Below are 20,800 nucleotides of genomic sequence, written 5' to 3'. Positions count from 1 at the left end.
GATAACATATCACAGCTTGCCAATGATACTAGCCAGCAAGGGCGAAACAAATGCAGTCAGCAGTGGGAGTATGTCTAGTCATGGTGAGCAAGTAAATGCAATGCATTCACTGAGAAACAAGCTCATTGCATTCTGTTGTACTACTTTGGTTGTTTTATTTACACATTCTGTTAGAACTGCATGCATTTATAAACTGAAGTTGGTACAGCATCAGTTTCGAGTTTCTTTATCTGAATTCCACACAGATCTGCATTTCTTTAATTGGCAATGTTTAGAGGATTATCAGTTATTAGCACTCCATTAAAAGTTTAACATGGCTACTTTCATATAAATTTATAAGAAATCCTAAGCATTATGTCAGAGCCAACTTATTTTGCATGAAATAGTATTGATCCAAAATAATTGTTTGATTGTAATACTGCTCTCGACAGCTAGCTGTTTTTACTTTGTGTGTGGAATAGTAGAATAGCTGTAATTTCTTGAGAAATGTTGCTGTATTTCATGGTTTACTTAAAGAGATATGGATAAATGTTATCTCAAATTTCACCTTTTGTAGAATAATCCCCTTGTCCAAGCTTTATTCTTTGCTGGAACTTGGACAGAGCATGAGTATTTCATGCAGAAAGTGAGCACTGGCAATTTTTAAAAAGTATTGATTAAAATCCTTTAAATTTTTTGAAGAAACATAATGTGGACATTGAATTCATTAAGTCTGTGAGTATATCCATATCTCTTTGTTTAATTACACAAATTGACATAGCAAATTGATCTCTGCCTGTAATGGCACTTACATTGTGATAGACTGTGTCCCTCATGAGCTCCGATTAGTGTCTGGTAATGGTTGTTATTGATTTGTTTTGACTGTGATGGTCTAAATGAAGCAAAATGCACAAGTATTGTGTAAGGAAAAAATTGCTGTTCGTAACAGAGAGCATTTTAATATTTGAAAACCAACAAATCCCAGTGACTTAAGGTGATGTATTTTAACTTTTGTTTTCTTTTTAGCAGTCCATTGTAAGACTTTGTTTAAGCGTTAATGTTGGCATGCTGAGTTTTGTCTCAGTGCACTAGAGCTGGACTTTATTTTTTTTTATCCATTGTGGGAGTTGCTGTCAAAGCCAGCATTTATTCTAATTGTCTTAAGAAGGCAAAGGTGAGCCACCTTCTTAATAACAGAGTAGTTTGCTAGGCTATCTCAGAGGACCATTAAGAGTCAGCCACATTGCTGTGGATCATAGACCATTGGGTTCGGATGGCACATTTCCTTTCCTAAGAGACATTAGGAAACCAGATAGGATTTTTTACAACAATCCAGTAGTTACATGGTCACCATTACTGATAGTAGCTTTGTAATTCCAGATTTATTTAATTCATACAACTTAAATTCCGCAGTTGCTGTGGTGGGATTTGAATTCATGTCACCAAATAATTTAGTCCAGGCCTCTGAATTACTATGCCTGTAACATGACCACTATGCTACTGTAATACTGGTGTGATTCTGTGTTACTGGGCAAATAAGATCAATTATGTTATCTGTTCCCTTCTGTCTACAATCAAAACACCACTTCTGAATGCAACTACTGACATTTGCTATGCAAACATATGTGCTCTATTATTATAGGAATATAATGGATACACTCTAAAGTACTGGGAACAAATCGGTTTGAAAGATGAGACCTTCAATTGGCTGGCTATCATCTGGTTCCAGTGCAATATGAATGATTGTCAATGATTACTATTCAATTTGTTTCTGTCACTGTTTGACTAACTACCTTTTGCTTTCTCTGGCCTTTTCAGTTTCCATGCATCACTGCCCCAGCTTGCACCACTTGCAGAGATCTCTCCATAGTCTCTGCAACATCGAAGGTTGTGTTTAACTGGTATCCCCTGTTGTGTGTCTGTGTCCATTTTTGTGTGGTTTTGTAAAGGTAGGTCATGCCTGACAAAGCTGATTGAATTTTTCGAAGAGGTGATTAAAGAAGTGAACAGGCGAATATATGGATGTCATTTACATGGACTTCCAAAAGGCATTTGATAAAGTCCCTCATAAGAGACAGTTAGCTAAAGTTGAAACTCATGGAAATGAAGGCAAATTATTGACCTGGCAAGGAAATTGGCTGAGCAGCAGGAGACAGAGAGTAGGGATAATGAGCAATTACTCTAATTGGCAGGATGTAGCTAGTGGTGTCCCGCAAGGATCTGTGTTGGGGCCTCAACTATTCAACATATTTATTAATGACTTAGGTGATGGAATAGAAAGCCACATATTCAAGTGTGTCAATGACACAAAGATAGGTGGCATTGTAAGCACTGTAGTTGAAAGCATAAAATTACTAAGAGATATTGATAGATTAAGTGAATTGGCAAAACTGTGGTAAATGGCTTTCAATATAGGCAAATTTGAGGTCATCCATTTTGGACCTGAAAAAGATAGAACAGAGTACTTTCTAAATGGTTAAAAACTAGAAGCAGTGGAGGTCCAAAGAGACTTGAGGGTCTAGGTACATAGATCATTAAACTGTCATGAACAGGTACAGAGAATAATCAAACCGCTCGGAAGGAATACTGGCCTCTATAAGAGAGGACTAAAATACAAGGGGTTAAAAGTCATGCTACAGCTATACAAAGCCCTCATTAGACCACACCTGGAGTACCGTGAGCAGTTCTAGATACCACGCCTTAGGAAGGATATATTGACCTTGCAGGGAGTGCAGCGTAGATTTACCAGAATGATACCTGGACTTCAAGGGTTAATTTATGAAGAGAGATTACAAAAACTAGGGTTGCATTCCCTGGAATTTAGAAGGTTAACGGTGATTTGTTCAAAGTATACAAGATGTTAAGGGGAACAGATAGGGTAGATTGGGCGAAACCATTTCTGCTAGTTGGGGAGTCTAGACTAGGGGTCATAACATTAGAGCCAGACCTTTCAAGAGTGAAATTAGGGAACACTTCTACACAAAAAGGTGAAAGAAGTTTGGGACTCTATTCCACAAATGTCAATTGATGTTAGATCAATTTTTAATTTTTAATTTGAGATTGATAGATTTTTGTTAACTGTTATGCATGGAAGGAGCCTTAATGAAATAAACAATGAACTGGAGGAATTATGAAATAAAAGTCAACTGTTGAACTGAACCACAAGAAAATGGGCGCATTTGTACCACAGACAAAATGGAGTAGAGGTCAGGTGACCCCCCCCCCCCCCCCACCTCCTGCACTGTTAACAAAAGCATTCGTCTGTTGAGGATGAAACTTGTTAACCTCGTCTGAATTAGCTCTGGGGAGAACCAAGAGCTCATAACATATTGATGACTCCTATCTACAAGAATGAACTAACAAAGGTTCTGTCGACAGACTGACTCCACAGCCCAAACCAAGATTAATAGGCATGAAGTAGCACCATTGTAACAGAATGGTCCCCATCTAGACACCAACAGATAGCAATGGTTTCCATATCCTGGATCATTGTGTGGTCATACCAGGAGAGACGGCCCTTTGGCATCTGACAGAGATTCAAATGTGATAGATTTTTACCTTAAAAGGTAACTCTCTGGAAGAGGGGAGATCAACCAAAGACTGCATAAAGCCAGTTAGAGCCAGAGGCTGAGATATATGTCTGGCTAAGCAGAAGAACCCTGCCGAATAACAACTTGAACAACCACTGCAGCAGAAAACTTGTTCACTGCTTTCCAATTATAAGGTAAAGAAACCAGCACAAATGGGCTTTCTTAGGATTAAAGAAGAAAACAGCAAAAGAAAAATAAAGTGGAAAGGTTTGAGGCAAAATCTGAAGAGTTTTTGCTACGGTTCTTCGAGCTCCCTGTAGAGCCTTGATTATAGGTAGATCTTGCTTTTCGTTGGGGCCCAGTATTCTTCTTAAACCGGTTTGCAAAGAACCCAGCAGCAGGGGATTATGTTTTGACATGAAGAGCTTTTTACAAGGAAATGACAAGTCAGGATTTATGGTTGTCATAGGACTTGTTCCTAGAAAAAGTTGGTTTCATTTTTGAACTGTTAAAAGCCAGTTGATTTTTGCCCTAAAAACAGAAGGAAGGAGTTGCTGTGTGTCTGCCAGGAGAAAACAGCTGATATCGTTCTCTCTTTGAAGAATTCCTGCATCAAGTTGTATTGTTGCCTCCTGTATTTGAAAAAATCCTGCATGTTTGCATAAATCTTGCATCCTTGAAGGAACTTCGTATCAAATGTGTGAGAATTGAAACCTTTGTTGCTGTTGATATAAAACCTATGTGAAGCCTTCTGTAGCTGCATCTCTTGAAAGCCTACACAGAGTGATCTTCAGCATCACCTGGAAGGGACTGTTCTGGGAAGATCCTAGTGGCAGCCGCCTATTCGCCTTTAGGACACCTCGCCAAAACAACAGACTTCCTTCCATACATTCTTTCAGCATGTTTTTTTTTATTCCTTGTATTTCTTTGTAACAGCTGTAAACAAAAATCCCTTTTTTTCCGGTTAACCTGTTTTGTATGAATGTGTGTGTGTGTGTGAGGGCTAGGATAAAATAAGGGGCTTTAATATTTCCATTTGTGTGTATGTTTTACTTCATTATTGGTTAAGACTTGGTTTATAATAAACAGATTGTGATGAAAATCACACATGCCAGATGGAAATATTAATTTTGTCATTTGGAACACTGCCTGAAACTTATACTGGACATTGCAAATAACTTTTAAAAAATGGAACTGAACAGTTAAAAAATGGCCAAGCACATTTGCATTTTGAGAAGACAAAGGCTGGCTGAGAGACAGAAGTAAATTGGCAGTCTAGCTGGAACGATGTGGTACTCCCCGATTCAATTAGCGATATTGGTTTTGTCAATAGGGGTAATCAAAAGATGTCGACACCCCTTTGACTTTGTAAGAGCCAAACTCCACCACCCACTGAGTATGTCTGAAAGACTCTGAAATTCAAACAACCCTCCAAGAACTGCTGTTTCAAACAAAGAGATGGTCACATGACACACCTGCTGGTGTAACACTGAGATTTATGGATTGTGCCTCAGAAACCAAAGAGACTGAAACTAAACTTCAAAAAAAAGGATCTCCCTCTCTGGCCAGCAAAGTCCCAGCGAAGCTTGGTGGCAGCTTCTACACCTCTAGACTACAGAACTTTACAGGTGACCACCAAGAAGACAGTTGAAACCTACCTTTGGCCTTCTGGAACCAGAGAAGCAAGCCTGAAATTGTGCACGTGGCCCCATCGAGGACTCCAAGACTTTAACTTCAATTAAGGACATTACAACCCAGTATTTGCATTCCATTTATTACCAACTTTACTTCAACCTTACTTCAACCTCCTGACTCTTTCTTCCCCTCTGTATCTACTTCAACCTTCTGTATCTACTTCAACCTCCTGACTCTTCCTTCCCCTCTGTATCTATTTGTGTCAGCGTGCGCCTCTCGTATGCATGTGAGTATGGATGTGTCACATATTTTAGTAATTTTAACCAGTTTAGAGTGAGAAGGTTAATAAACTTATATCTTTCTTCTTTAAACCCAAGAAAACCTGTCTGATTGGTTCATTTGTAATTAAACTTGAGGAACCGTGAGCAAGGGCTCACTGAGGTGGTAAGCTAAAATCGTTGTGTTTTAAAAGATAAACCCTGTTACGGCCAAACCAGAGAAGGGGTGAGAGGGGAGCCTGAGACCCCTTCCTCACCTGGTCGTAACAGGATAATTTAGTTGTTTATTAAAGAAGCCTGGTTGCTGTGCTTTATTCTGGGGGAAAAATAGAGTAACTCATTGACGGTTTTGGTAAGTGGGAAAATTTAAATATATGTTGTGAGCTTTGGAGAAGTGGGACTGAATTAACAGTGCACTCCTGCTGCCTCGGTCGTAACAGTATGTACAAGGCAAGATGAAAACTTCCACAGATGCTTTATCTAAAGCTACTGTTGACCATCCTACACAACAGGATGTTAACTTCATGGACGAGATTGAATCACACTCAGAGTACACTGCGTCGCAATGGCTGGTAAGTACACAATTCGTCAGGCTCAGAAGCGAGATTAGGAATGCATATAAGTATGCCAATATTACACACAAGGTTGGCTACAGCAATGTTCCAGTGGTAAAGTGATAATTTTCTTCGAGTTCAGGAAGCAGTTCACTATTGTGGATGATTTGCTGGTGTGTAATGACAGGCTGGTGATTCCGGTCTCACTCTAAACAGATATCTTGGAAAGATTACATCAGGGCCATATGAGTATCACGAAATGCAGAGCACAGACTCAGTCATCCGTCTGGTGGCCAGGGATATCCAGAGATATAGAATAAGCAATCTCTCATTTACAGGTATGTGCAGAGCACAGACTGGACCAGAGGGAACCCCATATATCAACACCATTTCCAGCCAGACCATGGGAATGTCTAGGGATGGATATACTTATGTTCCATGGGAAATCCTACACAATTGACTATTTTTCAAGATGGATTGAAGTGAAAAAGTGTATACGATGACCGAATCTGTCGTGAATTTTACATGAGATCTTTGCAACGCATGGCATTCCTGATGAAGTTGTATCAGATAGTGGACCGCAATTTGCAAACAAATAAGTCAGGGAAAATGTGGATTTGTACATCTTACAAGTTCCCTGAGATATCCTCAATCTAATGATGAAACTGAAAGAGCAGTTTGAACTATTAAAGCGTTGTTGAAGAAAAATGAAGATTTTCAAACTGCATTACTCCATTACTATGTGGATTGTCACCATCAGAACTGTCAATGAGGAGGAAGCTTAAAACTCAATTTCCTATCTTACCCAAAAAATTGCTTCCAGGGCTAGAAGTCCAGGATTATCAGAGAGTTCAAGACAGAGAGAAGTCTTATTGGAAACAACAAGCTCAGAATTACAATGGGAGCTATCGTACCAGAAACCTACCCAAGTTGATGGAAGGGTAAAAAGTATGGATACGAGACAGAGGCAGAGGAGTAATTATCCAGAGAGATGAAAATCATCAGAGATCTTATTTAGTTCATTCTCCAGAAAGTACTATTTAAAAAAAAAGGAGAAACCTTATTCCTATGCCTCAAAGACATCAATCAGATTTATATTTGGATGAACCAGATGCCGATCCTGAAGTTCAGAGAATACCGGATACTACAAACCTCAATGAAGGCCATCCAAGTTCAGAGAAAGACTACTGATCTTCCGAGTCTGACAAGAGCACGATCAGGGAGAGTCATGAAGCCTCCTAACAGATTGAACCTGTGATGTCAGAGACTTGGGGGGAGATGTAGTATAAGGGTCTGAAAGGGTTCATTTTGGGACAGTGTGGGTAACACCTCCCACAGGGATGATGATGTAAGAGATCACATGTGTAATGGGCTTGGGGAGAAGCAAGAAGCTTCATGCAGAATAAGAGCGAGACAGGCTTTTTGGACAGTGTATAAAGTCCATATAAATATAATTGAGTTACTGTTCAGATTTATAACTCCAAGATCTCTGTAAACCAAGCTCAACCTAGCTTCTGAAATGCTAGCAGCAATATACAATACTTACAACCTGTCGGTAAATAACCAAAGATATTAGGGATATGGGGCAAAGGCAAGCATATGGATTTAGGTCACAGATCAGCCATGATCTGAGTGAATGACGGAACAGGCTCGATGGGCTAAATGGCATCCTCCTATTTCTAGGTCCCTATGTTTCTATGTGTTAATATCATACAAATGTCTTCAATTTTCACTCAATCAGAAGGCAGTATTTTCAGATATTGGTGAAATAAAGCTGTAGTTTATTCAACATGAATGGAAGAGCAAATATTGCCTAAGTGGTGGTCACAAAAGTCTTCTTTATGAATGGAATAAGATGGATGCTACATTATGTGCCCTTTGTGTCTTATGAAAATACAATGTGTGACAACCATTTTATATAATATCCAGTATTAATGAGAATATAGTACATGGGTGGCAAGTATATTAATCTCTGAAATGTCATGCAATGCTTTTCATCTTCAAAGCTTCGAAATAGATATTAATTGAAAAATTCAAAGCCATTAAAAAAAAACATATAATCTGTCGCTTGTGAGTTGAAAACAAGTAGGACTGATTTACCTCTGTGGCTATAGATTCAATGGGCTGGATTTTAACACCCAAAAATAGGTGGGTCAGGGCATCAAGTCAGATTAAAATGCAAAATATTCTGAAACAAAAACTCCACCCACCTCATTTTGCCTACTTCTGGGTTTAATGGAGGTGGGACAAAGGACGAGCAACCAATTCGCTTGCAGGAAGCAGGTTGGTCATTTAGATATTATAATGAGGCTGCCTGCCTTCATTTTAATAATTACTCTATTTTTAACTCATTTCAACTGAGTTTTCCAGGCTTCGGAAAACCTGGCAAGTAGGCGAGAAGGGCTGAGTCCATAAGGTGGTGCCTTTATAGCACTGCTTGTGGGCTAGGAGGAGCAGGAGTGTTTCCTCCATACCCAAAAAATTGCCCATAAACTCCCCTCCTCACACAATCTGTCTGCTACCCTGCGCCCCCCCACCATTTGACCACCAACACCCCGCAATGAGGACACCTCCCTCACATGACTTTCTCATTCCTCCACTATACTTTACCTGCACTTGTAGACTGCAGCCTTGTGTAGCAAGCTTCCCACCCGAATGGCCACAAGTTTGTTAATCAAGCTGCCTGTGAGCGGTAACCGGACAGAAAATTTTAATGGAGACCTGCAGTTAAAAACTGCAGGACATTCAAGAAACCTGGTCTTCCATATTTTCCGACCTCTGAATAACACCCCACAACCGCATGGAGCTTGCTTCCAGGTTAAATACAGGCCAGTATTGAAAGGCTGTTTTAGAGAAAGGAATCAATCTGACTGTTTCAGTTGCATACAGTAAGCCATAGTTTGGGACTCATGCCACAAACCACCTAAATATTTCACTGGTGAATTAGCAGTTGGAAAAGGGAAGAAGGAAGGTAACTAATGATGTATTAGCAACAAGTTCACCACTGTAATTATGTGATTATTGAGGTGTATCACATAAAACATCATAGCTTCTGTTGGTATCAAATGCACAGTAGAATCTGAGACTTTGCTGAGTGGCATGAAGAGGCTTGCAACCTATGCTGATGACTGAAGTCAGAATTATTTATTTCATGTTCAGAATCATCTCTAAACTGAAGTAAACTTGATTGGATAGACAGATAGTGATTCGAAGCATGCTTAAAGATACGTCAGCACATTTTTGCTTTTATTTCAATCCAGTTTTGATACTGACTTGTAATTGCTTGTAGTTTCTATATGTCTTACTAAGTAAATGTTGAGAATTCAATTGTAAAATGTAGAGTACAATTTATACAAATTCTTTCTTTCTTTTGGGCCTCCTTATCTCGAGAGACAATGGATACGCGCCTGGAGGTGGTCAGTGGTTTGTGAAGCCTATGGAGTGACCTCTCCATGGCGCATGCCTGGGCAAATTTATGGAGGTTGAGAGTTGCCCAGTCGTCAAAACCCCCCTCTCGGCCTTTCTGGTGGGGTCCAAAGGAGTGCAGGACACGACGTTTGGCACCAGTATGGCTGCAGGAACTGCCGGAAACATGCCAAAGGTGACACATGACCGCCTACGGGGTTCCGCTCCGGATTTTCTGTTAGGGTTTACTCCCTTAGCCATTGCATACAGAATAAAACACTGCACAGACTTATGTTGATTCCTGGACCTCTACCTCTGCGGCCCACGCAGTGTTCATCATTGATATCGCTGGAGAACACCGTGCGGGCCGTGCAGGTAGTGGCCCATAGTGCTGCCTGCCCCCGGTGAATCAGAATGGCGCCATGCAAATGAATTTTCCTCTCAAATGACACCAAACATATTGTCCCATAAGCTAAACAGTGGTAAGTTCTCTGTAAGCCACTGTTCCTCAATGTTTAATTGTTTTTATCATGCATTTTGTTTCTCATTATATCTGTCCTATTATTTCTTTTATTTTACTGTGGAAAGGAGTTATCCACAGTTATCCACTGTAGCAGTTGTATAGTGTAGTCCTGAGTATAATATTGGAACTTGACTTTGGACTAAGATCTAAGGAGAATAGGATAAAATCAGGAAAGGGACAGTTGAATAATGCTCAGAAACTAGGCAAGAAGGGAACCTGCGGTAGATTTAGAAGCTTTGAATTTTTTTTTCTGTACTTCAGTAGTGGGAGGGGGTTAGGTAACCATATGACCCAATGCCATAGTTATCCATTTCAAATTCCCACACTATTTGATATTGGTTCATTAGAGAATTTTAATTCAGAAACAAAACTCTCTCTTGGTCTACTCTTAAGGGCTAGCACTGTGTATTTTAACATTGCTGGCCTGTTTTAATTAAAAGCACATAAATATGGTGATTTCAGCACAACAAAAGATGAAAAAATATTCTATGGTGCTTTACTTGGGGTTGGGGGTGGGGGAAGGATGGGAAAGGAAGAAAGAAAAGGATAAAAGGAAAGGACACAGAGCCACAGTGTGATAGAAGAGGTGGCCAAAAGTTTGGTTGAAAAGATGGCTTTTGACAGTGTTTTTTGAAGGTGGATATAGAGGTCGAGAGTTTAGGGATGAAATTCCAGAGGGCAGGACCAAGGTGGCTGAAGCTTTCGCCATCAAGCATGTGCCAAGGAAGGAAGGGTAGCACAAAAACTTCTGAAAATCTTCGGAGAGAACATAGGGTTGTAAGAAATTGCAAATGGGGCGAGGCCATGGAGGTTTTGAAGGTGAGAGCAAAGATTTTAAACTCGTATTTTGGGGGAGAGGGAAGTACAGATGGAAGTGATAGGGCTGTGCAGGATTTCGTGTGGGACATGTTGCAGTGTAGCTGAGTATTTAGTATGTTGAAATTTATGGAGAATAGAGGATAGCAGGCCAGTAAGGGGGATTGTTATAAGTTTCAAGTCTACACAAGGTTATCACTTCCTTTCAGCATCATTGGTCTCTCTTCTAAGTGGCCCTCGAGTCCCCTGTGATCAGGAATATGCATTACTGTGCCACCCAACACGTGACTATTTGGGAAAACAAATGTGGTTAATTACATTTTTTGATTAGCAAATAAAGTATGAGTAATAGATACTGTCATTAGGCATGTGACCTCAATACTACTATTCGCATGGTGAACAATGTTGTGTGTTTATTGGTAAAATAATACAACAAAAAGCAAAATGTACAAGTGTTTCTGATTGTTGCATGTGCTTAACTTTCTTGGTTACTGCTTTTTGGGTATCTGCTATAATTGATGTGTAACATGGGTGAAAATGCCAGACTTCAGAAGCATGGAAACATCAGCAACTTTGTCTGGAGAGGGAAGCTGTCATCATGGTCAGCCCAACCATAACTAGGCCGTCAGAAGAAAGTAACCCTTTCGAATAATAAGCAGCTCCAACAGGGGACTTTATTGGAAAGGGCAAGCAACATTCAGTATTCTGAAAGGGGAATAGGGGTATGTCTGGGGCATCTCCCAGCAGTCACTGTGATGACGTAAAAGTATCACTCACAACCGCTGGACAAAAATTTCTTGGCCAGTGCTGCCTCAAAATGGTGCTGCGCAGACTGTCAATTCCCCAGGTACGTAAACCTGCCAGTCACTACCCGCATGCCCCGTGTGCGTTTCCTCATTGATATCATTGCAGAAACCCATGTGAGCTGTGCAGGTAGCGGCCTACGGCACTGTCTGCCCCCCTGGAAAATAGATGTAGTCTACATAGCACTATTGGAAGTGAGGCTATGCAAACAAATTTCTGCACCAGAAGTTGCACTAAAATGTGCGACACTGACTGATGATAGATGTTCATTCCATCAATGTATATGTGAGGTATATGTCAGGTACCTGTAATGTGTGTAAGGCATTTTTCCTAAAATTAGTGCACGTGGCTAAAACAGTGTCACCGTAGCCATGCCCGTGGCTGCTTAGAAATCTCTGTTCGACAACACTGCTTGAAACTTGTATAAAGACGTCTATTTAAATTGTCACTTGTGCATTACTGTAGCTTGTCAAGTGGCATTATTAGCTTGCAACATTATTAGCTTGCAGCAATGATTTTCACCGCAAAAGTGCTCAAACCTGAACAAGAACCTCATCTGTTGGTTGCATTATGTTGGTGGACAAAGCTGCATTCAGCAAGATAGGAAGGAGACTGTGTGTTTCAGCAAGTTTCATACAATAGACTTTGATTCAAAATTGTGTGGTGTAAAATGTGGCAGACAGCACGTGTCCCCTGCAATGTTTAAACTATAAAAAGGCTGCGGTTCACAGGAAGCTTATGATTCTGAGTGTGTATGTTTATTTGTTTTAAATCTATTGTTACTAGTTATGATTTCTAGCCTATGCCAAGATTATTTGCTTTATGCAATCACCATTTCAGTTTCTGTACAGTACTTCATGTGTTTTGCGATGTGTCCCGACACTTTTGATAAGCACGATTCATTATTGGCTGGTAATGTCTGGTAAGGATTCCTCACAAAACTCAAAATGAATATACTGTGTTTCCTTTTGTATGTGGAATTCATTGTGCAATTTCCCATGTTAAAAGTTTATTTATAGATGGGGATCATTCAAAACTGATACCAAACAGACTGCTGTACTGGAAGAAGTGATCATTTTGTCTTTACTCTGGCCTAGAGTTTCCTCAAGGTTGCATGGTTTTTCCAGCATAATTGCCCAAAGTAAGCCAAACCATCATTAAAGATAGAGGAATTTCAAACACAAATTGCATCCAACATGGGTAGAGTTTCTGCGATCTGTTGTGCTGGTTTAAAAAAACATTGTGCTGGAAGCTGGCCCACAAGACTTCCACATCCTCGGATCAAATTAATCACTATGGCATGTTTCCGGTGATTGCACCAGTTTGCAATCATTTGAGGAGGCTGTTAAAATTAGATGCAGGATATTCACCGCCGGCTTCAGGACCCCACGTCAGGCTCAAATGGGGGTCAGAAGCCTGCACTGTGTGGAGAACAGTCACTCAGCTACGATTTTCCCCGAATTGGCAAATTAGTGCCCAAAGGGTAGATTCGCCGTTCAATTAAGGACAGTGGGCAGCTTTCAAAGCTGAAACATAGGAACATAAAAAATAGGAGCAAGAGTAGATCATACGGTCCCTTGAGCCTGCTCCACCATTCAGTACAAACATGGCTGATCTGCCTCAACTTCACTTTCCCGCCGGCTCCCCATAACCCTTAATTCCATGAGAGACCAAAAATCTGTCTATCTCAGCCTTAAATATACTCAATGATGGAGCCTCCACAACCCTCTGGGGTAGAGAATTCCAAAAATTCACAACCGTTTGTGTAAAGAAGTTTCTCATCTCAGTCCTAAATAATCAACCCCTTATCCTGAGACTATACCCCCGAATACTAGATTCCCCAGCCAGGGGAAACAAACTCTCAGTGTCTACCCTGTCAACCCTCTTTAGAATCTTGTATGTTTCAATAAGAAAGTAAACTAGCCAGGAATATAAAAACAGATTGTAAGAGCTTTTACAAGTATAAAAAAAGGAAGAGATTAGCTAAGGTAAACATTGGTCCCTTAGAAGCAGAGACAGGAGAAATTGTCATGGGGAATGTGGAAATGGCAGAGACAGTGAACAAATATTTTGTGTCTGTTTTCACAGTAGAAGATACAAGTTACATACAAGAAATAGAGGGTAACCTAGGGGTTAATAAGAGTGAGGAAATTCAGGTAATTAATATCAACAGAGAAGCTCCAGGGATCAAAATCCGGCAAATCCCCAGGACCTGATGGCCTACATCCAAGGGTTCTAAAAGAGATAGCTGCAGACACAGTGGATATGCTGTCTATGATTTTCCAAAATTCCCTAGATTCTGGAATGGTCCCAGCAGATTGGAAGTTAGCAAATGCAACATCGCTAGTCAAGAAAGGAGGGAGTGAGAAAACCAGGAACTACAGGCCAGTTAGTCTGACATCAGTAGTCAGGAAAGTGTTGGAATATATTATTAAGGAAGTATTAACAATGCACTTAGCAAAATAGCGTATGATTAAAACAAGCCAGCATGGTTTTATGAAAGGGAAACCCTGTTTGACAAATTTATTAGAGTTTTTAGAGGATGTAGTTAGTCGGGTAGATAAAGGGGAACCAGTAGATGTAGTATACTTGGATTTCCAAAAGGCATTTAATAAGGTGCCACACAAAAGGTTAATACACAAAATAAGGGCTCATGGAGTTGGGAGTGATATATTAGCATGGATAGAAGATTGGTTAATGGATAGGAAGCAGACAATAGGGATAAGTATGGCATTATCAAGTTGGCAGGCTGTGACTCGTGGGGCTGGATTTTGTTCTGTCCCAGGCGTCGAGGTCCATGGCGGGGGGGCCTGAAGATGCCTCTGGGAGAGGGCCGCCATTCACCCCGACACTGGGAGGGTCCGGCCCGATATTACTGGAGGCGGCGAAGCGCGTGACGGCACCCACGCAACTCGGCGACGGGACCCCCATTTGAATATTTGAATAAATTAAAATTAATGATACACCACCGCCTGATGTCCTGCTGCAATCTTCAGCCTGGTGGCCAGCACTCCTGTGCCTTTGGAACCTGTCCAGGGAAACTAGGCACCACACTGGTGGGGAGGGAGGAGGAGATTGGTTTATCAGTGCTGGAGGTGGAGGAACGGGGTCAAAGTAGCATCATTGTTGTAGAGGATGGTGGGAAGGGTTTGAGGTTAAAGTTTATGCAGTTTGGGCGGAGGAAGGTCAGATGGACAAGGTAAGTGTTTTGCAGGGGGAGAGGGCATATAATTAATTAAATTGTTATTGTGGGTGTGGGAGAGGGACAGAAGAAATGTCTTCATTTATTTTTATTTACTTGAGCTTTAAATATTTAAATTTACCGGTTGGGCTCAAAGCCCTTTAAAAATGGAATCAGAGTCTGCGGACAGGCAGCTGACTCAATTGCTGGGGACGGACAGCCCGCCCCCTCCACGTGATCAGCAAGGGGCCGCCCAATCCTCCTATTTAAATGAGCCGCTTCCTGGAAGATTGCAGCAGCTTCGCGACATGTGGACCGCATGGGCCGGCCGCTGTTCTCGTTGCCCCCGCAGACATCGGCAGTGGGCACAGAAGATTCAGACCGTGGTGCGACGCAAGGATCAGTGCTGGTGCTTCAGCTTTCATAATTGCTTGCTGTACTTGCAAGCTAACTTAGTGTGTTCCTTGTATGAGTACACCCAAGTCTCTCTGAAGATCAACATTTAGAAGTTTTACACCTTTTAAAAAATATTCTGCTTTTCTATTCTTACAACCAAAGTGAATAACCTCACACTTCCCCACATTATACTCCATCTGCTACCTTGTTGCCCACTCACTTCACTTGTCTATATCTCTTTGCAGATTATTTGTGTCCTCCTCACAGCTTGCATTCCCAACTAGCTTTGTATCATCAGCAAACTTAGATACATTACTGTCTGTCTCTTCGTCTGAGATCGCCAGGTAAATCTTAGCGGTCTCCCCGTGGGCTTTGGGGGTCCCTTCTGATCGGTCACCCTGTAGCCCAGGGAGAGCCCACGCAGCAGCAAATGCTGCCTTCACCAGAAGACACCACCCACCCACCCCCCCTCCCCCCTCCTGCTGGGGCCTGCCTGATTGATCCTGACCCCACTTACCTGCACCCCAGGCCTCCTCAATGGCTGCTGCTCTGGTGTCTGCAGCAGTCCCAGCAGTGGCCACCACTCCCAGTGGTGGTGCTGGAACTGAAGAACTGCCGGCCCTGTGATTGGTTGGCGGCTCTTGGGCCAGGACATCCTTAGAGAGACGGAAGCCACGACTGCAGACAATTAACTGCCTGAAGAACATGACATCAAGTCATGGCTTCCATGAGTAGCAGAGGCAGGAATGTCCCTGACTTTCTGGTCAGTGGACAGGGCCACTGCCACCCTGTAAATTCCCAGTCCATGTTTCTGCAATAGCGATTCAATCCAAAGCGTTTATCTCTATTTGTGCCACTAGTTCATCTATCTTATTGAGAATGCTTTGCGTATTCAGATAAAGAGCCTTTAATTTTATTTTATTACTACTGTTCTTTGCATGGACCTTATTCACTGATACACTATTACTGTTAATCTCTCTGTCTCTTCCTGTCCCACTCTGCTTGTCTTTACTCGCATCGCTGCACTGCTCTATTGCCTCGAATTTTCTTTTTAGATTTATGAATCTCCCTTCACCTGACCTCTCCCCCCACCCACCTTTTTAATTAAAGCCCTATCCACATCCCTGGTTATACAATTCAACAGGGCATTGATCCCAGCCCAGTTTAAGTGGAGCCATCCCAACAGAACAGCTCCCTCTTTCCCCAGGACTGATGCCAGTGCCAAATGAATCGAAATCCCTTCTTCCCACACCACTCTTTGAGCCACAAGTTTAACAATCCAGAGATTGTCACCTTTTGAGGTTCTGCATTTTAATTTGGATCCTAATTCCTCAAACTCTCACAGCCGAACATCATTCCTAGTTCTATCTATGTTGTTAGTTCCTATGTGGACCACGACAATGGGATTCTCCCCTCCCGCTCCAAGCTCTTCTCCAGCCATAAGGCAATGTCTTTACCTCTGCCACTGGGCAGGTAACACAATCTTCAGAACTCCCAGTCACGGCTGCAGAGAGCAGGAGGACTGCAACCAATGTCCAATAGGAGGCCCTCCAGCTCAGAAGGGGCTGAAGCTGGCCTTTCAGGGAAAGTGAGAGAGAAGACACCCATCCACGGGGGGGCCTGTGCCTGCAGCTGGAGCCAGGCAGGCAGGGAAAGCGTCTAAGCATGTCTGAAGTGCTGCCCCCGCCCACCCATCCCGGTCTGCCACCAGGAGGCTGCCTCCTGGCAACTGGGCTGTTGCCCGACACCTCTGGAAACTTGGAGGTCAACTGGAAAATTCCAGCTGGCTTCCAATAATAGGCTTTAGCGGCCCTGTAACAAGATGAATTGGCTACCCGCACCCCCATCCCACCTCTGGAAAAATGTCCCAGGTGAGGGATGTAGCCGGGGAACTGAGGCGACATTCCGCACCTGCCTATCTCCGTGCCCACCCCCATTAGGGCCTAAAAAAAGTTTTTTTAAGCGAAAGGACACTAATTTTGCAAGCTTTTAAATAATAAAATGTTTAATTTGCTGATAAACTGGATACATACCAATGAAACTAATAAATGGTTCAGTATAGGTTTATTTAAAAAGTCATTTTCAGTTATTTAAAATCTGGTAACTCACAGGTAGTGCACTAGACACTCTGGTTAAGATGATTTATTTTTTGTGATTAACCCCATTTTCAGCTGTATTAATCAAACCACATAAATATAACAAGGAATATTTTTAATGCATATTTTTTTTAAAAAATTACATTCTAAACACTTTCCGATTGTGTTGGCTAATGGAAGATTTTACATTTTGAATGATCCAAATGAGTTTGAGTGGAAACATATGCAGAAAAAATCAATTTGGAAATCTAGCACCATTTTGAGCACTATTTGTGCCCAGATGGCCAATTGCACCAAAGTGAATATTCTATCCGGATGACACATTATTTTTTCGACAACATGATCTTATTTTTTTCCTAATAATTGTTCAAGAACTAAAATATGATGTAATATAGCTTCTGTTGAGTTGTTTGGTAAACCTGGTGAGAGGAAGTAGACAGAAGAATCTAGAAAACCATCTGTAGTATGAATCAATGTTTTTTGGAGGCAACAGTTGGAAAGATCCAGATCTAGATTTTTGTACTTGGTCACCCATCAGCAGAGATCCAGCTCTCAAAACAGAATGTGAATCTTAACCTTTCCTCTTTGAGCCGCAGCTGATACAGGTCGGAGTTTTCACAGCATACGCTCAGTCCATAAATAGCATCAATATGTACATCAAAGGACTCGATTTGCATTTTAAATGAGTCTTCCACCTGACTCAGGATCACTCTGGCCACCTAGCATTAGGCCTCTAGAAAAATTGCCACAACAACGGGGCAGTAGCTCATTGCCCAGCATTTTCGGGATACTGCCGCCCTGTTTCTGCTGGGTGGGAAGCCTGAAAAAGTATCCCCTAAAGTTCAAAGGTAAATTCCACAGCCTTTTCATCACTAAACATAACATGAGTTAATATTGTAAGGGACCTTGAGAACATTCATTTAATGGCAGCAATGAAAGGGTAGAGCCATGTGTAGGCACCTTAGATAAACATGTATGCTTTGTACTCCTAGGGTGAGCGTCTGCTGCAACAACTGATTTGTTCCCTCAAGGGATCTGGCTAGACTGCTATTCTGCTTCCTGGAACTTTTCTTATTAATCATCCTGGTTACAGCTTGTATCTTAATCGTGTTGCTCCTGCTTCACTCTGTGCTGTGAGCTGCAAGCATGAATTCCCAGAATTGCACTCCTAGAACAGGAATTCCAGCCTGCAACAGACTAAAACAACAGTGTCAGGGACCTGCTGCGCACGGACTGTAATCAAAATAGCATGGGTCAGGGATAGTGCCTACATGAACTGAGGGGAGGGAGACACTGGGGAAGAATACGTCAGTGAACTGGGAGGCAGGAGATACTGGAGAAGATTATATCAGTGAACCGGGGAGCTGGAGTTACTGGGAAAGATTACACCAGTGGGCAGGGGTAAGGAATACTGGGTAAGATTACCGCAGTGGACAGGGGTAAGGAGATACTGGGGAAGATCACAGAAGTGGACAGGAGTAGGAAATACTGCGGAAGATTACAGCAGTGAACAGGGGTAAGGAAATACTGCGGAAGATTACAGCAGTGGACAGGGGTAAGGAAATACTGGGGAAGATTACAGCAGTGGACAGGAGTAGGAAATACTGCGGAAGATTACAGCAGTGAACAGGGGTAAGGAGATACTGGGGGAGATTACAGCAGTGAACAGGGGTAAAGAGATACTGGAGAAGACAGTGGACAGTGGGGCAAGAAATACTGGAGATTACAACACTAACAGGGAGGGAAGCTGAAAGGGGAGAGTTTCTCTATGAATGGTGGAACGTAAGAGTAAAAAGCCTCTCTTAAACAGGGGATTAGAGGGGAAGAGTACCTGTTTGAGAATGTCGGTAACTTTACAGTGGTGAGAGAATGATTATCCAGGTAGCATTTGGAGCAGTAATAATCTGGTTGATCTGAATATGGACAAATGTAAATGCCATTTATCTTATCTATTTGTTTAGATATTAAAATATACCAATCATGAAATAAAATTAAACAAAAACACTACTTTATTTGAAAATGTTGTAATTGTCCAGGGATCAATCCTGCTAGACTCCCCTTAGATATTCACATACTGGCAGTTTTAGGGGACGGGTTTTATAAAAGTGCAGTATTTGGAAGTAGCATATATAATTCTACTGTTGATGCCTACACCCTGACTAGAGCTGTAATCTGGATCATATATTTGGTCCAGAGCAATTTTTATCCAAATGATTGACTTGAAATGTCATCCCTGCAGATAATTAATGTAGTAAAGCAAAATGTCAGATTTAAAACAATGCACAGGAAATAACGCTGTCACTTTGTTTTCTAATTCAGATTTTCCAATTCAGATTTTCCTTGATTCAAACATGGATAATAATTAACTTTCTTATCTATTTACTTTTATTTGTCTGAATAAATAAGTTGTTCAAAGTCCAAGATTTCTAATGATCCATTTACTAACTGCTACATTGTTATCACTCCCATGGAGCAGGTAGAAATCGGTTATGGTCCATTTTCAGGCACATAACCAATGGCGTGCACGATACGCACACCTTAACTTGGAGGCCCATGGCTTGCGTGTAATTAGACCTCAAGCCTTATTTGCTTAATTTGAGCAAGCTGCTGGCTCCTGTCTTGCCTCCAGAAGCAGCTTTTCTACTACTATATCCAATCTCTGGCTGGCTGTTTTGCCAGCCGCGGCACTCAAGTAATTCTCAACAGGGAAGGAGAACCGGTCAACACCCTCAGGAGGACTATGGAGAACTCTTGCTCCCTGGTGACAAAAGAAGGTCTTTAAAAACAATAAAACATACGTTTTGATGGCATCCACTGCGTAGGCCACAGGGGTTGCTAAAGAATCCTGCTGAAGGATGCCTGCTCTGCTTATCACAACTCAATTTAGGACGGAATCCTAAAACTGGCTTTAGGCTTCTCATTTACATATGTAAGGAATCTATTGTCTGCCTTGGGTGCCAACAGAAGCGACTGGAATATGACCTAAAACAATATTGGGTCAGTGATCCTTCACGCATCTGTGGGGTGAAGGTTGTTGGACCCTGAAATTAGCCATCAATGCACCCATTTTATGGAAGAATGGAGATTTCTTTTGGTGAGGCCATACTACTAGAGGGATTTGACAGAGATGTAGAAGGAAAATACTGTGGAGGGATTTAAACATAATTTTAAACCTGAAGCACTAGCGAACAGGGAGCCAATGTACATCAGTGAAAGCAGGGGTGGTGTTGGATGAGCTGAAGTTAATAGAGCATAGAAGGTTGCCAGGAAAGCATTCGAGTAATTGAGTCTTGAGGTGACAAAGGCATGGCTGAGCACATGGGCCTAGGTAAGGATGGAGGCAAGAACATAAGAAACAGGAGCAGGAGTAGGTCATACAGCCCCTCGAGACTACTCCGCCATTCAATAAGATCATGGTTGATCTTCTGCCTCAACTCCACTTTCCCACTCACTCCCCATATCCCTTGATTCCCTGAGAGACCAAAAATCTGTCTATCTCAGCCTTAAATATATTCAACAATGGAGCAGCCACAACCTTCTGGGGTAGAGAATTCCAAAGATTTGCAACCCTTTGAAGAAGTTTCTTTTCATCTCAGTCCTAAA

At 41.8% G+C, this 20,800-nt stretch overlaps 1 protein-coding gene across 9 annotated transcripts in view; it reads left to right on the top strand.

Annotated features, from left to right (window-relative positions):
• Positions 1-20,800, top strand: part of met (MET proto-oncogene, receptor tyrosine kinase) — a 134,576-nt gene that overhangs the window by 43,202 nt on the left and 70,574 nt on the right. The window contains exon 1 of one of the 9 annotated variants that reach the window (XM_068050542.1): positions 18,811-18,829. The exons of the other annotated variants lie outside the window; for them this stretch is intronic. The gene's annotated coding sequence lies outside the window, so the exon portion shown is untranslated. Of the gene's footprint in view, positions 1-18,810; positions 18,830-20,800 lie in introns of those variants that run through there. 9 annotated transcript variants of the gene reach the window in all.

Source organism: Heterodontus francisci, chromosome 18 (assembly GCF_036365525.1).
Source record: "Heterodontus francisci isolate sHetFra1 chromosome 18, sHetFra1.hap1, whole genome shotgun sequence".
Classification (NCBI taxonomy): Eukaryota; Metazoa; Chordata; class Chondrichthyes; order Heterodontiformes; family Heterodontidae; genus Heterodontus; species Heterodontus francisci.
This window is presented reverse-complemented; position numbering and strand designations above follow the sequence as displayed.